The sequence below is a fragment of the Echinops telfairi genome, unplaced genomic scaffold (genome assembly GCF_000313985.2).
Source record: "Echinops telfairi isolate 266 unplaced genomic scaffold, ASM31398v2 ScPeMD7_3533;HRSCAF=4204_0, whole genome shotgun sequence".
NCBI lineage: Eukaryota > Metazoa > Chordata > Mammalia > Afrosoricida > Tenrecidae > Echinops > Echinops telfairi.
In genome coordinates this window covers 55,206,342-55,220,581 of record NW_022107431.1, presented here as the reverse complement: position 1 = coordinate 55,220,581, position 14,240 = coordinate 55,206,342, and the positions used below count along the sequence as shown (strand labels likewise).

General features: G+C 36.1%; 1 long non-coding RNA gene across 1 annotated transcript in view; it reads left to right on the top strand.

The window, feature by feature from the left end:
• The window catches only part of LOC123522197, a 69,594-nt gene that overhangs the window by 21,108 nt on the left and 34,246 nt on the right, over nt 1-14,240 (top strand). The window contains exon 5 of the long non-coding RNA XR_006680477.1: nt 5,934-5,981. This is a non-coding gene — a long non-coding RNA (uncharacterized LOC123522197). The remainder of the gene's footprint in view (nt 1-5,933; nt 5,982-14,240) is intronic.

The window sequence follows — 14,240 nt, the reverse complement described above, 5'->3', positions numbered from 1 at the left end:
AGGTGTAGAAGGGATCTGGTATCAGGCAACATCAAACCAAAAAATCTTACCATAGCGAATGAGGGGGCAGAGAGTGTGGTGTGGAGACCCAAAGCCCATTTGTAGGCCACTGGAGATCCTCTTGCAGAGGGGTCTCGGGGAAGAGATGAGCCAAAGACTTTTTTAGACGTTAAAATGGTAGTGATGCACACAGGTAGCTTTAGCCTGTAGGTGACTAAATCTGAAACTAGAACTCCAACAGTGGCAAAGCTGAAGATATTAATATGGGAGCTCTCTGCAGGTTATCAAAAGTCAGGATCAGTAAACAGTCCGAAGCCACATCTCTCCTCAGCCAGTAACCAAGTCTCTCTGTGGTCCTCAGCATCTCCGCCTCTGCTTTCCTTGACCAGGAAGCCTAACTGCTATTCTGTCTCACAGTTCCATAGCCTCAGTGCTTCTCCTCTTGCTCTGCCTCAGTCTCTGTGTCATAGTTTCTAGGCCCTCTAGTCTCAATCCCTGCCACTGCAGACAAATCAGGGAAGGGATCTTCCGATGGTCTTTGGCTTTCTCTGTGTGTTCCTGCTTCAAAGATGGCTCATCCTTATAGCCAAAGGGGTGGTAAGTAAAATTTACCAATCTGTCTCTATTAGGGTTTTAGTGTTACACATGCTTTATTCCCAGAGTGACATCCAATCATTTCATGGATTCACAGATACATGGGTAGAAGAGTCACATTAAGATATTTCACTCCACCACATTCTCTTCTCCTCTTCCAATCTTGCTTTCTCTCCTGCTTCACAACTCAGTTGCCTTGCCCCCATTTTTTTTTCACTTCACCTTGAATAAAGCCAGTAGTCTATGCTAATATTACTTCTCCATCTAATTTCTTAGCCACATTTTGCTATAGCACCCATATCTTCTGTGTTCCTTTCCTGAGAGCGAGTATTGAGCAGGGCCATGATATGAGAACTAATGGTTCTTAAATCGGGGCTAGGACTTAGTGCAAGGCCCAAACCCATTCCTGGATTTTGGGAGTTTTTGTTTTGTTTTTTAATCTGTCTTTAGCTCCCTCTAGAGACCTCCTTGTTAATTTATGGTAGAGAGTCTTGTTGATTATCTCCCTGGGCAAAAAATATTTTCCATTAATATTATTATTGATTAGCCTCTGGTACTAATTTTTACAGCGCTTTTAAGAGAGGATATTGGGCCAATATAGACTAATTCCATATCGTAAAACCAGAATTGTCCACTTGTACAGAAGCAATCCTTTCATGGCTAGATGCCATTTACACAGGCAATGGGAATTGTTTGTCAGGGAAAATTCACAATAATATTCACTGAGAATATCAGTGATGGGTTTGCCAGAATAATATATATCTTAATAAAGCATGTGGGGCATTGATGTAGGAAGTCAATGATGTTTTGCCCATGGATAGTTCAATAATCTTGGTATGGCTGTCTTCTGCTTCTTCAAACACCATGAATTTTCAGTCTGAAGTCCTCAGGGTACCGGTGTGCTTGAGGGAGAGGGGAGTTTCTGCATCAGATCTCATGGATGTAGCCTTTGGAGCATGTTGTATGCCTTGACGAGCCAGGATTTAATGCCAAGTGTTCTATGGCACTTGGCCTGCATCCCCGGGATGTGCCCAGAAACTCGGGCCAATGTGGTGTATTTCGTGCCTGTTACCAGGACTCTGCTTTCTTCATCTAAGGATTAGTGTTCATAATTTTGAAAAGTATTATCCATTGACTCTTCAAATATTTCTTCTCTTTCATTCTCTCTGTGCTTTTGTTTAAGAACTCTGATTAGATGTATATTTAGCCTATTTACGTCGGCAAACTTCTTGTGTTCTTTTAATTTTATTTTTTTTTGCTTTCTTAGGCTTAGTTCGCATTGCTTCTTCAGACACAGTTTCCAGTTAATTACTTAACCTTTTAACTTTATTTAATTCAACTGTGATGTTTATACTCTTTCCAATAGGCTCTATATGATTTGGAATTGGGTTGATAGCATCAGATTTTGGAATTATGCATTGAAACTTAAAATTTCAAACATAAATGTTTTCTGGCACTTTTATTTTTCAAGTTAATTGTTTTTAGAAAATGTATGGAATTCCTAGATTAAGATGGAAAGGATCAATAAAATTTTCCCTTCAAAGCAGGGGATATATTTATATAAATATATATGTAAATATATATAATTGAACATATATATATATAAACAATTGAGTTTTTAAACTCAAAACCAACCCATACCCACTGGTATTGAGTCAATTCAGACTCAGAGTGGTCCCATATAGGCTTTCCAAGACTGCAAATCTGTGTGTTAGATTGTAGTAAATAAAACATCAGCTTCTACTTACTGAGCACTTGCTCTGTGTCAGGGCTAATTTCTTTTAAGTGTTTTCACCTAGACCTCAGCACAACACTGCACTACCTATAACTATCTGCATTTTTCATAGATATAATTAGGACCATGGTTAAATAACACACATTCATTTTATAGCTTCAGGAGCAAAACCGGAATGTATAAGTAAAATCTGAGTACTTTTGATCATGTAAGACCTGTACCCAGTGAACATCTGATTCCCTGGAGTGGCTAGAAATACGGTTGTTTTTCAAGATAATTTGGTAATGGAAAAATGAAATTATCTTAAATTAATTATTATTCAATTGGATAACCCACACAGCTCTGTTCTGATTGTGAATCAGTTGCTAGACTTCTTGACACCAGGAATGTTAAAGACTACTGCTATTTTGTCAAGACTGAGACTAAGTTAACCACGCTCCTCATCCTAACCTAATGCTGACAAATGATTTAACAAGAACAGGAAAAATCAAGGAACAAAACATTAATTAGCATTCACTCTAAAAGTGTTCCTTTACATTTCTCCATAGGTGGGATTTATGAGCCTCATACATATTTGTTTATTTTTTAATTTAATAATTTCCCCACTTCAAAATAACTTAATTTATTATAAGATCATATGGTCTTTTCCTGAAATTCAAAATGATAATATCCTATAATTAATCTGTTATATGCTTGAAAGAGCTTTATTCTCTATACCAGAGACATTGTGAAAATTATATTCAATTTCTCCTGTTACGGGATATACAAGTTTTAAAAAAATTTCTAACCAGAGAATAACCAAAATTTTCAATTGTCCCCCAAGTTTCATTTTTTAAAAGCTGTTGTAACCAAAGATCAAGTTTATGATAGCTTCCATTATTCCATATGAAACTGATTTTTCAGCAAATATCAGGTCAGTTCCTTTGTAAACCTCTTTGTTTAGTTTGATATTTTCTTTGGGAATTTTAAAAACATGTTCTCTGTGCCCTGTGTTTGATTCAGTTGTAAGGTAAATCTATGACTTGAGTGGATTCTATGAGTATTTCTGGCAAAAATGCTTCAGTGGCAATGTATATAGTTTATTATATTACTCTCATCAAGAGGCACTCAGGTCTGGTGGCCTCACTGTGTCGTTTGTGCTGCTAATTGCTGTTGGGTTGATACCAGCTCGTCGGGTTGGTGTTTGCAGAGTTGAACTGTATTTCACGGGGTTTTCAAAGCTATGTCTTTTCTGGAAGCAGATTGCCTAGCCTAACTTCCAAGACCCTCTTGAAGCATTTGAACCCTGACCTTTCGTTAGTAATTGAGTACTTAACCATTTGCACCACTCAAAGACTCCTTACTGTGAATGGTTTTACATTTCATCACTGGCGACAGTCTCACTTCGTCATTTCAGAGTAGCATTTTCCCTCTTGCAACTCTCTGTGGAGTGATATTTGGGCATGACGACATTTACTTTCTCATTGTAAAAAGGTGAAATTAAGCCTCTGACTTCACACGATGGGAGTTCAAGGTTGATTTCTATGAATGGAGACCAGACATGACTCCCAAACTTTCTTGCCATTTCGAATCCCAACAATCTCTTCCATAGCATTCTCTGCTTCTCTACTAGATTCAATGATTCATTTAAATAACCACACAGAACTCACATCCCTTCCCCAAGATGATAAGGTTTATCAGGGAAGTTTAGAGATTACAGTTCAGGGTCAGAAATACTTAGGATACAATTCTTTGGTCAGGACAGCCCCTTTTCAGCCAGGCCAGTAGGCATGCTCTCTCTTATCCCCCATCTCTCCACCATGGGACCAGTTGTTCTCTTCCCCACACTGGCAGCAGTACAAAGCTCTTTCAGTACTTCAGGTAAATGTCTAAAGGCATGCCACTACACCTGAAGCCTTTGAAGTCATTCAGCTCTAATTCCATGGGTCAGCATATCTAAATGCAGCCACCCACCCACCACTGCTTCCCCCAATTAAGTGCCTGGAGGCAGCACACTCTACAAGCGAGCCTCCTGTTCACAGGTATTCACTTTCATTGACTTAGTGGACCTGGGAGTGTCATGCTATTTCTCTTGTTCTGCTTCTGCCTCTTCTTTGTTGTACTTCTGGTGTCACAGTGTGGATGGACTAGGTTCAGCACATAGGACTCTTTGGATCCAAAGGAGGTACTCCATTCCCGACTCTTCTCTCTTGGTGGTAGTAAGATGTCCACGATGTTGCTTCTGAGATGGCCCATTCTATATCCAGGAAGATGGCAAAGTTGACTAATTCCCAGGTTAGGAGCCCAAATCGTTACAGCCAAATTAACCTTGGTAAGATGTGCTCACAACTAAATCATAGAATCCTCTATGCATCTTCTCTAACCTTCTCGTACACAGGCCCACCAGAAGAGAAGAAAATTACCCGCTCTCGTGGTCTCACTCAGTTATCTGGTGGGCATTGTGTAGACTCTAGCTAAAAGAGCCATATAAAGTAAATCCTTGCACCACACCGATCAACACTCCATCTAATTATTAATTGTTATTATTATTGCAACTGCTGATCATTCATTTTGCAAAGAATTGTTTCATTGGGAAAAAATAAGACTCTGGTGAATAATCTGTACTGTTTTGATGGGTTAACAGATAAACAAATACACCTTTAACAGGAATACATTTGGAGAAATTACAGTAGAGAAGTTTCAGCACCTAAATGATTTTCCTAGTCATTGGGCTTTGGAATAGCTTCATTTATAATGTAAATGGCCCTCAAGCATGACTACACTGCCCTTTCAGTTGATTAAACAATAGCTTACCTTGAAGTTAAAGGAGCTTCTAGTTGTCATTTTCAAGACACTAAGTGGATCTAACAATAACATGGAAGTAAGTTGATTAATCATAGTCTTGTCAAGTGGAATCGTTTGTAGTCCTTGTTCATTAGTTCAGAGTATTAAAGTAATACAATGGCAAAGCTAGTCTGTAGAAGGCCTGAGATGATTATTTCTGTCTTTGGTAATTCTGGAAGATTCAATGTGAAATAGGTTTTAGCTGGATTATAGAAAAGTGAGAAATGTTGGAAAATATTTAGTGGTTGATATATATATATATATATATATATATATACACACACACACACACACACACTGTGTTAGACAGGGTTCTCTAGAGAGAGCTAGGCTATGTCAGCACAGCAGCCAATCACAAGGCAGGTCACCAATCGCCAGTCCCCAGCTCCTGGGAAGTCTTAAAGGGACCTCAACTTACAGCAACACAGTCCACAGGCTAGGCATCCCACAGGCAGTGTAGCCTTTAAATTGAGGCACAGAACAAGCAAGGCAGCCGCACACTGGTCCGATGATCACAGAGCGAGAGACAAGAAAGGCGAGGCTCAACAAGCCATTTATCTCTCCACCCCTCAGTCAATCCCACCTGCGTTTATCAGCCAGGCTGGCACAATAAACTATCTCACACACTAGTATAGATATACACACACACTAATATATATATATATATATATACACACTAATATATATATACACACTAATACACACACATACATTATTCCTTTTGATGAGAAACGGCATTTCTACCGGGCACCCTTACTTAAACCTTGTCTTTGCTTTGCAGCTGTGCCTAGGAAGACGGAAGAGAAAACAATGAAGACAGTGGAGCAAGGTAAAAAAAAATGAAGGAGGTTGACATTATCTGCTTTAGAAAGACAACAACACGAGGAGGAAAGCAGTGGCTTCAGACTGGCGGAAGACCATAACCTTTAAACATCTTGCTCTATATCACTGTCATTGTGTGTTCTCCTGTGCCAGAGAGAATGAGGCAGCAAGCTAGGTCTGCCTTTCTTTTTTGTATAACTAAACCTTTGAGCCTAAACTCAGAACAGGAATCACAGACTGCTTAATTGCCTCAGGAGAAATGCTGAAGATTATTGAGAATAGGGAAATGATCCTGGGACACTGGTAGACAGATTTTGTCTCATTTATGGTTTTTACACCACCCAACTGATCCTATAAACCAATCATATTTGCATAAAATAATTTCTATTACTTGAAAATGATATGTAAAAGGTTAAAACAGAAGGCACAAAATGACAAAAGAAAGAGATTCGGGTTGATATGGTAATTTCACTTACTTATTCTCACAAGGAAGTTGGTGTATCAACATGAACAATCATAATGCTACTAATTAATTATATGGTTATGTAGTTTTTCAGTAAATATACCACTCCAACTGCAGTACTTGAGACAAACCCTAAAGTACACAAAACTTGAAATGTTAGAAGTTATGCTGGAACTCAAAAAGTGCTAGTAATTTAAATGTCCTCCCCTATCTGCTTTCATTGATTATGGACTTTGAAATATTAGAACCAGCCATCATTTTTTCTAACAATAAACTCAAAATAACTTTTCCTCTTCAATGTGAGGGTCCATTAAATTCCCAACATCACAAATTTAGCATCTATGTTATAAATATATATTTAAAATACTACCATCTCCTACATTTTTAGCTAAGTAAAAGAAGCTTATGGATTCGGTTAACTAAAGAGGTGGTTAAGGGTTCTCAGTCCCCCTGAGTTTTTCAAAATGGCGTCAGACCCTAATCGTGTGTAGAAGCTTACCAGCTGATTTCGGCTTCAGTGCATTTCCCGGATTCTGAGTATTTAATGAAATGTTTTCATCAAGTCCTTTATAATAAAAACCTGGCTATCATGTAGACTTTGAAATATACAAGATAGAGGGAGGAGGAGGAGATTTGAATTTCAGCTTCTTCATTTAAGTCACGCTCTGAGCCTTTCCTTTTTCAACAAGTGGAGTTAGTTCTGCATCCCTTGCTTGGTGGAGAAGATGTGGAGCTCAATAAAAACACATACGTGAAAGATTTGAAAAGTAATCAATTTCTGAAAACCCAGATGATATGACTTAGGAATTCTTCCTGATAAAATCAGCTCCACTTCAGGTGAAATAACCCACAAAACCACTTGGATTTCGCTGAGCTCCGTAGTGTCCCCCTCCCAGTACATAGGTGATGGCAGCACTCTAGATTGCTGATCTAGCTATAGCATATCAAGAGAAGATCACCTAGAACATAAATGTATCTAACAGGTAAATTGATTTATATAAATATAGACTTTTTTCCTTGCTTGCATGGTCATGTAAGTTTCATAAATTATATGATATTTCTTTAAGTTGACAGGATGTTGACAACATCTTAGGAGATGTTCACTTCCTCAGGTGATTTAAAAAATAAATGAATGTTATATTATGGAAACTTAGGTTCTGACATTTAATAAAAATTAAGAAATTACTTCAATGGATCTTTGTGTACGTACAGAGTAAATCCTTTTATCTTTAAAGTTTCTAAAGAATGGATTCATGTTCTTCAAATACAAAAATCAGAGGAAGTAGGCTGTTCAGATACCTTGTACTTTTGTGTAATAGTATACCTATGAGTAACCTGAAAATAATTTTATCAGCAATAATTTATGTTAAAAATAAGTATTTTATGATTTTAATGAAGTAGGGAGTCTATGTCAGAATAAATAATAAGCAATAACATTTTACAGATGTTATCATAGCATTTTAATATTTATTCAGAAGATGATGGTTTCAGAATATTGTATGCTTTTTCATTATGTAGTTGTTAGTTATCTTCAAAAGTATGTGTGATCTATAGTTCATAATGCATTGAATACAGTTACATAGTAGTAAGGAGTTGCTTATTTAAGTTTAATATTAGGTGAGCATCTGGGCTGGAAAATATTTTATGTTTCATAATTTAAAACATCAAGTAGATGTTGTGAGCTAGGGTACTCATGTATATTTGACCCCTGGATTTAGTCTCCATTATAATTGTACTTGGAAACATTGTTTAAAGTAAACTTTATGTTAGGAGAGGTTCATATAGGGAAAGGTGGAATGAATTCTATATTAACATAATTTAGTAAACTGCACTTCATATCATGCAAAAAGTAGAAATTTAGTTCATATAACTACCATGAAAGCTTTTAAATGGCATTGTAGTTTATTTCTAGTTTATAATGATGAATCGTGTTTTCTTCTATTATCCTCCTCTTATGGATAGCAAATTAGCTACAGGTTAATTTTGAGTCCTAGGAAACATTATGAACTCTTTCCCATTAAAGGCACACAGACACGCACAAACACACATAATAAGCTGTTTGCCTTTGTTTAGAGAGCAAATAGCTGGTCATGTTGGAAGAGAAGGACCTCTGAGGGCTCAGTGGTTAAGCAGTCCACTGATAACCAAGAGATCAGTGGTTCAAACCTACCGGCAACTCCGTGGAAGCAAAGAAGTGATGGTAGGCTCCCATGAAGCCTGCAGCCTAGGATACCCGAGGGGACAGAGCGAGTCAAATACATGGTCACTGTGAGTCAAAATGACCACTTCAATGCTAGGGCAAACAACATCAGGAGATAGGTGCACAGGTCTCTTCAGTGAATACTTAATACATATTGCTATCTTTCTAGTGTTAAGCAAAAGGTGTCAGGGTTTTTAAAAAAAACACACACAAGTGCTACCCTATGAGGATTAACTAGGTTATAGTTTTATATTTTATTTGAAGATGAGGGGCTGCCTTTCATTATGTTTATCACTTAACTCATTTGCTAATATTTAAATTGCCATGTTTAATTACAGCAGTAGATTTTCCTCTTTAGAATCCTTTTCAAATGTGGCGTGCTCTCCTAATCCCAATGTCCCTTTCTTTCTCCCCAAGTAGAGCAATCTTTAATATGGTGGGCTTGGTACTAGGGGGACAACACATTCACACAGAGAAACATTAAAAGCTTGTCACTCATAGAGCAGGGAAGAAGATTTACCTCTGAAGATATATGTTCTAGTTACAAGTATTTGTAGTTATCTGTTTTTAATGGAGTGCAATTCCATCAAAGGTAAGGGAATAGTTTTGTGTTAAATCATTTACAAATCATCCTTCCTTTTCCTTCTCTTTTAACACCTGTTCATCACTTGAGGCTTTCTATAACCCTTAGACCCTTCTCTAAGAGTCTAATAATGTCTGTCATGTAGTACACATATAAATATTGAAATGAATAAAACCTGGAGGACATAGTGAGAAGAAAATTTAGTGAGCGGTGCCTTTCAATCTAGATCACCATTGGAAAATTAGATTTCAATTAGTAAAATGTATCCAAGATTTTGGAAGTCAGAACACAAGTGAATAATAATTTCTCTGCCATCATGTTAAAGTGGAGATACTAAAGAGAAAATTTTAATTAAATATGTATAATTTACTAACTATATCTTTATTATGAAACAATTATAATTATGGTATAATTAAAAATATGGGTCAATATTGACTTGATAGCAGTGAGTTTGGGTTTTTTATTTTTTGCATGGTGACCTAAGTAGACATCATGTGGACAAAGTTACTAAAAACTAAACTGTAGCAACTCTAGTACATTGTAACTGGGAGAAAGGCAAAACACTCTATTCCCGTAAAATTAGTCTTGGAAACCCAGAGCAGCAGCTCTGCCCAGCCCTGTAGGTTGCTATGAGTCAGAATCGACTCAAGGGTAGTGAGTTTGGTTTTGAGTTTTGGTGTTACAGTGTGAGTTTTAAAAAATGCAAAAAAGAGTTAGACAGCTACCTAATTATACCAATGTTGTGCTTATATTTAGAAAAGTTAGGATTTTCCTGGGTTCCCTTATACTTAAAATTAGGGTGCTGAATTATATGGCTTATTGGGAACACTATGTTACATCCAAATATAAGATTTTCTATTCAATAATTTTGCATGTTCCTTATTTGGCATATATAGTATTGTGGGTTTTTTCTTCCTAGAGAAAGGCTCTTCTAGGAGTTTCAGTTCTAAATATTATGATCCAAATGCTAAGAAAACCATACATTAAAATGTGAATATGGATACTTCAGTATTCCAAATATCAGCTAAAAGTTTTATTCAGAAATATTAAAGCTAGTGGATCACCCTCCAATCAACTAAAAATTACTTCAAAATACAATTAAGTACTCTTCTTTAGATTGAATGAAACTTACTATCATTGTTCACTGTAGATGTCCAAAGGTGGTCACAATATGGTGACAAAAAAATCTCTATGGAAAAGACGAATATAACGGAAGGGTCCAGTAAATATCATCATAAATGTGAACACAACTACCATTCATTTTGCTAATAGTAAAGTGGAAGTAAAGCGATCATAAATGTACCAATTTAGTTCATCTAATGTATTACCAAAATTCCATTTCCCTGAAGTTAAGGAAGGGCTTTAAACTCATAAACCAGCTAATTTGTGTCCCCCTGTAGATTTTCTTCTGCCTTGCTTTGCCTCTGAGGCTATAACCTGTATGCTGTAACCAATCATATCCTACATCATTGTATTAATGTTTTAAGTGGTCAAAAAAGCCAGTGAAACACAAATGTTATTAATATTTTCTATATTTGTCACTGTCCCCACCACTTTACCAGATTCTTCTTTTTTATTTTCATGAATTGGTTTGTTTCAATTTTATGATGTGTACTGCTCATAGATTTATCAAGTGAATGTTAACAGTGTTTAAGAGTGATGATTTCCCTGAGAGAAACTTATCTATTAGAAAAATGAATGTTTATTTCTTAGTGTGTCAACTATTTCATTTTAAAATCAATAGAGTCAACCTGTAAGTTTAGTTAATATAATTTAAAATGTATTTAAACATTTGTTAAATGTGTGATCTCTTTGCACTTGTTGACTACGTCATGCTGTTGACCCTCAATAAATGTTAAATGATAACAACAATACTATTGATTCTTGTGAATTCAAAACATTTTGACACTATTTTGTGCTTTGGTTATTTAATATTTATTGAGCGCCCACAACAGGCTAGGCGCTGGGGAGTGGATGTGAGAGGATCGCAGTGGTTCATGGGAGAAGGTGGTCCTCCGCTGAGGCTGTCCTACCCCAAGGACAACAGCAGGCTCTGCTGGCCTAAAGAGTTTGAAGTGGACCTTTGGCCCTTCTCCATGGTTTCACTTGCTCAAAAAACACAATTTACTTATTCTTACTCTTTTTTATTTCATATTTTAAAAATTAAAATGGATTCTCACAATTATTTCATCTCCTTCCCTTTTCTTCTTTGGTCCCTGCCGACGCCCATCTCTTTAAGGAATAAACCTATATAACTCCTGCCTATCATGGCAGACAAACATTCCTTCAAAGACATTTGTGTCGGGCCATTGTTTTCCAACAAAATCACCGGCTATTTGGCTCATTTGATTCAAACTTTTGTAAGTGAGAATGTCATGGTTAAACGAATTTCAGCCTAGAAAAGGGCAGTTTGTGCCAATAACACTGGTGAGATTCGGAAACAAAGCACTAAGATATTCATTGATGCTCTACCTTTCTCTGTACGATCCAAGATATCTTGTTATTAGTGACCCATCCTCTTTAATAAGCACATTCACCCTCATTTTATAGGGAGGTACTGGTCTACCTATGTCTTTGCTTCATCAACATCCTTTGCCTTTCAATCATCAAGAAATGGGCCATTCTTTTGCACAGTGTGACCTTTGTGTCCATCAGTTCCCCCCCATTGTTTATCAACTTCAGAGGTTTTATAAAGAAGCATAAATGTCATGAAATGTCTTTAGGAATGCCCCTACTGCTTCATTTGGGAGCCCAAACCAACTAACAAGTAACCTCAGCGGTCCTCAGGGCAGAGGCTATGGTGGGCAGATGGACTCAATTAAGTCCCCTGATATTAAGAGAACACGTACATAGGAAGATTAAGGCATCACCCCGACCCCGTCAGCACTCCCCACTTTCCCGGAATGACGTTTCTTAGAGGGAACTTTGCTAATCTTTCAGGTCCTTAATGGTTAATAATTTTGACATTGAATGTTTATCTATTCTTTATCTTAATAATATTAATGTTTGGTCTTAATTTAACTTCAAACATCTTTATATAAAACAGATGTAAACCATTTATAAAAGTTTAATCAAAATTAACTATAAAAATTAAGAAACTCATGAGAATTCTGAAGTTAATAGCAGTGCAATTCAGATTTATTTGACAATGCTTTATATAATTTTACATAATTTTACAATCAACTGTAAATTTTCTATGCTTGTTCATAGTCCACACTTAATATTAAAGTCAGTGATTCATTTAATTAATTTTATTGGGGCATTTTCAATCTCTTCATAAGGAACTTTTTCTTAAAAATCATAGCTTTCTACACAGAATTTTGATCACAATCATCACGATTGGGGCACAAAATCGATTTGTGAATATTGAATGTAGGCATTTGAAGATTGACAAACTGTTCTGCAGAGAGAATCATTAATCGGGCGCGGGACAGCTTCGAGATGATAGCTAGTTGGTTGGTTTTCATGTGGAAACGCATTGCTGTGCTTACTCTGGCGCACGGCCAGAAATCACCTCCTCTCGAGCTGACGGAGACCAGACTGCCATGCATGTGTTCTTTTCTTAGTGAATTTACTCATGCTTCTGAAATGATCAGGAAGTTACCTCTGGGTTGGATTTCTTTTTGTCTGTAGGAATCATTGATAGCAAGTATATCACAAAATGTGATGACACAAAGTGTCGTGGCCAGAACAAAGATTGTGTCCTGAGACTTTTATTCCTTTTTTTCACTTGTTTTTTTCACCTAGAGACATGTTTTCTGCTAAAACTATGTTTACAAGGGAAAATGATTTTACATACACTGTCCTAAATAAGATAGCTTAAAATCAATGTAACACAAACTTAACAACATTCTACTTATAATTTATTTGTACTCAAATGATTATTACCATGCCAACTTTCCATATTAAACATATAAGCTTATTAAAAAGTAGAATTTACTATGAAAATTCAATCCAGAATTTTCTATGAATGTTTGGAATGACAAAATATAGGTTAAAAATTAAAGTATTTTAAGTAAAATGTTATTAATAAAATTAATGTTTTAATCATTATCTTTTCAAATTTGGGTCTTTATTTAAAGTACTTAAAAGTAGTTGAATGAGATACCATTCAACAATATGAATTATCTATATCCCTTGCAATGTATCAATGACCAATTTGGTTTTTGAAGAATAAATAACTGATGAAAGTAGTGACGATTAACCAAATATATTAAAATACATTGACCAAATGATACAAAAGAATATAGAGCCATCAAAAGAAAAGTTAAGATCAGTTCATCCAATAATTGATTCTGAGACACTGTGCGAGCCATTTGCCCTCTTCAACCTCCTTTTATAAGTCAAGATCACTTTACTATATTTGTAAAATTCTCAACTGTAAGAAATGTCTCCCTTGGCTGAGGCAGACGACCTCATTTGATTGCAAGATAAAAAACAAAGTACAAAAAGAAAATCAGACTTGGATTCTAAAATCAAATATGTAATTAGCAAAGCCAAACTAGTAGCTGTTGAGTTGGTTACACCTTCTGGTAGCTCATGTTTCCTCCCAACAGTTTTATTAGAATATAATTCACAAATCAGACAATTCAATCGTTCAATCACATCAAGAAAAGTTGCAGAATCATCACCATAATCAGTTTTAGAAGATATTCTTCATTCTTGTACTCATCGTTGTTAGCTCCTCACTTCCCTCCACCTTTCCCTGTCATATCCCAAGGAACCATTAATCCAATTACGGTCTCTATAGATCTGCCTATCCTGGATTTCATATACAGGAACAAAAACTTTTAAAAAGCAAATAAACAAGAATAACAAAGAAAAACAAAAAAAACAACAATTGAAATAAAGCAGAAAAAATATATATATATATTTTAAAATATATATGTTTGTTTTATGAAAGTTTCTGATTTTTTAAAATCATTTTATTAGGAGCTCATACAACTCTTATCACAATCCATACATACATCAATTGTGTAAAGCGCATTTGCACATCCATTGCCCTCATCATTCTCAAAAC